Source organism: Mustela nivalis (assembly GCF_964662115.1).
Source record: "Mustela nivalis genome assembly, chromosome: 2".
In the NCBI taxonomy this organism is placed as follows: domain Eukaryota; kingdom Metazoa; phylum Chordata; class Mammalia; order Carnivora; family Mustelidae; genus Mustela; species Mustela nivalis.
The window spans coordinates 62163374-62166500 of record NC_139021.1 but is presented as its reverse complement, the minus strand read 5'-3'; the positions used below and the strand labels follow the sequence as shown (position 1 = coordinate 62166500).

The window sequence follows — 3127 nt, the reverse complement described above, 5'->3', positions numbered from 1 at the left end:
TTCTAGGATGTTCACCAGGTCCCATTTCAAAACTCCACTAAAACTGCCTACATCTTGGGTTCCAACTGGCCCTCGCACTGGGTGCCCTAATGTGGTAACCCAGACTCACGCAGCCTCCAGGCCTTCCTGCAATCTAAAGATTTAGAACGTCAGCAAATGGTGTTTGGTAAGCATCTAGTCCCTGCATATTCTTAACTGTTTCAACACTCTAAGACCAGAATGCATATTTTCAGCCAATTAATTCAGATGATGTAAACACAACGGTGCTTAGCTAATTTGAACTTAATACTAGATCAGTTAATGAAGAGATTAGAAAATCTCTGCATCTAAGCAGCAAAAGATTCTTGCAAAATCACAAAAGTTAATCTTAATAATCTCTAGGCTTGTAGATGGAATGTTTACTACATTGTATCCTCTAATGCCATAAAATTGTTCAAAATACTATGTTCATTTAGATATCTATGGCTAAAATATGTTCTAAGTTTCTTGTCTATAAACACATACTTTATTTTACTCTACTGTTAAACCCTGCTGACAATCACTTGCCTCAGCATGACTTTATCAATTTAAAAGGGTTTTTTTTAGTCTTTTTCCCTGATAAGGAAATTATAGCAGAAGTATATAATACAGTATTTTCACTTTTGCCCACCTATGAAGTTGAAATAATGTCTCATCCAGAACGGGTTCTCTAGGACCCTATACTTCTTATCTTTGTGGTCTAGGACAAATTGCTTGATTCAGTCACCTCATTTCATAATGTCTACCTGCTAGAATTGTTGTAAAGATCAGAGACAATGAATTTGAAGCACTAAGCTCAGAACCTCCTATTTAAGGGGCAATCAACAAAAGGGGGCAACAGTGATAATGATGACAATTGATAATGGTAATGATGATTATAAGGAGATTGTGGAAATGGAGATGAATGGAATGGGGAAGAACGTATTATTTTTCTATTACTATTGTAATAAATTGCCACAAAGTTGGTGGCCAGAAGTTTGTGGGTGTGGTTGATTCCTTTGTTTCATGTTTCACAAGGTTGGAAGATGTTAGCAGGGCTGTGTTCTTTCTGGAGGCTTACAGGAGAATCTGTTTTCTTGCCTTCACAAACTTCTAGAGACTATCTGTATACCTTAGTTCATGGCTTTCTCCCTTCATCTTCAAAGCCAGCAATGGTACCCTTCTGGGGTTTCAAATGTCTCTTTTCTTCTATCTCATCTCTCTTACTATTCTACCCTCCTCCTACATTTTTAAAGGCCATGTGATAACATTGGATCCACCCAACAAGCTCTGTATCTTAAAGTCTATAACTTTAATTCCATCTGCAAAGACCCCTAGGCCTTCTAAGGTGACAACTGCAGATTCTAAGGATTAGAGTATAGACAACTTCAGGTGGCATTGTCCTGACTACATAGGGGGAAAGTAAAATGTTGATCATTATAGGAATAATTAATAAATTCAGACACTAGCTTTTGAAGAATATAGACTTCCTTGATGTTTAAAGGAAAATAAAACTTACCTGATAAAGTCAACTTGGTATAGTGGAAAGAGCACTGACCTTGCTTCCATTTCTATAATCCTGTGTAAGTCATTAAACGATTTTAGATTTCTGGTTATTCACTTATCAAATAAGAAAGTCAGTTTAATGATATAAACATTCTTTCCAGTTAGAAAATTCTATCATTCAGTTAGAGTAAATTTAACAGCTAAGCAAGAGCTCCTGAATCTTGCCATGAAACACATGACACTGTCTCATCACAGCTAAAGAGGGATGTAGGATTGCACCTTGTGGGCTCATGTAGAGAAGTATCATAAGGATGAAACCCGGGTTTATTTTTTAAGGGATTGGAATCTCATTGGAAGACAAGCATGTGTTTTCAGTTTCTTAGCTTCTAATTCCCCTGCTGCAACCCATCCTCCCTTTGAAAGAGCAGGAAAACCATGGTACATAGTTAAGCCTGAGGATTCAAAAGCGATGATATGCACAAATTCACTATTTTCTAGGTACAGGAATGCATTAACATCTGTAAAAATATAAATACTATTCCTCTTAGGGAATTCCTGAGCATGAAGGTGTCCCTTGTTGTGTCTCACTGGTGAGGCTGAGAAGCTGGCCAGTCCCACACAATGTCCCCTTGGCCTCTCACCACTAGGGCATACCTCATCCAGGACCCTGACTAAGGCCTTCTCACCTCCAACTAAGTGGCCACTAGCAGTGTTGTCCAGATGAAGGACGATCAAGACAAGATGCTTAAGAGGAGTGATGAAATCTTACTCCCATGTGTTAGAGAGGCTGGGGACACAGTACAGTTTGCAGAATATATTCAGCAAAATGAGCCACTTTATAAGATGCAAAATCATTAAGAATGGTCTCCCATAGCAGCACTTAAGTTCACATGCTGAAACGTGACTGGCTATCTTCAGAGTCGGACACCATATCATGGAAATCTCCTGCTGGCTGGCTATGATGAGCATGAGGGTCCAGCACTCTCTTACAGGGACTACCTGGCAGTATAGGTCAAGACTCCTTTTACAGCCTGCCCATGGCTGTGATGCCTTCCTGGCTTTCAGTATTCTGGACCTATATTACACACCAACTATCTCTTGTGAGAGGGCAGTGGAAATTCTTGGGAAATATCTAGAGGAGCTCCAGAAATGTTTCATCCTGAAACTAGCAACCTTCAGTGTCCCACCCACTTGCCAGGGAGCTTGTTTTAATAGGCTCCTTTCCTTTCCTATTCTTTTGATGCTCGACCTTGCCAGATGATTAATTCACAATAAAACTAAATCTGGATAAGTTGGAAGAAAAAAAAATCTCCCACATGGGGGATGGGTTTTTAGATTTTTCCCTTCAGTAATTTACCATTTTTCTTTTATAGGCTTTCCAAAATTAATGTTTTCTGTAGATGGATTTGTGGGTAGGGTTTTGCAACAACAAACGCAGCACAAAGATGTTGGTTTATTAATAACAGTGCAACTGTTATTTTTCAATCAGCTGGATAATTCTTAGTGTTTTTAAAATAAAAATATTTATCATCAACTAACTCAGAATGACTTCTTCTCATTTATGTACCGTTTGTTATCATGAGAATGTACCCCATCTTGAAAAATTGCAAAGTAATAGGAAATA

The 3127-nt window shown here is 38.5% G+C and overlaps 1 pseudogene across 1 annotated transcript; it reads left to right on the top strand.

Moving 5' to 3' along the window:
• The first annotated feature begins 864 nt into the window (after nucleotides 1-864).
• On the top strand, nucleotides 865-2764 carry LOC309859290 (proteasome subunit beta type-2 pseudogene; annotated as a pseudogene). Its single transcript has 2 exons — nucleotides 865-979; nucleotides 2201-2764. The product of its transcript is annotated as a proteasome subunit beta type-2 pseudogene (transcript).
• The last annotated feature ends 363 nt before the right edge of the window (nucleotides 2765-3127 follow it).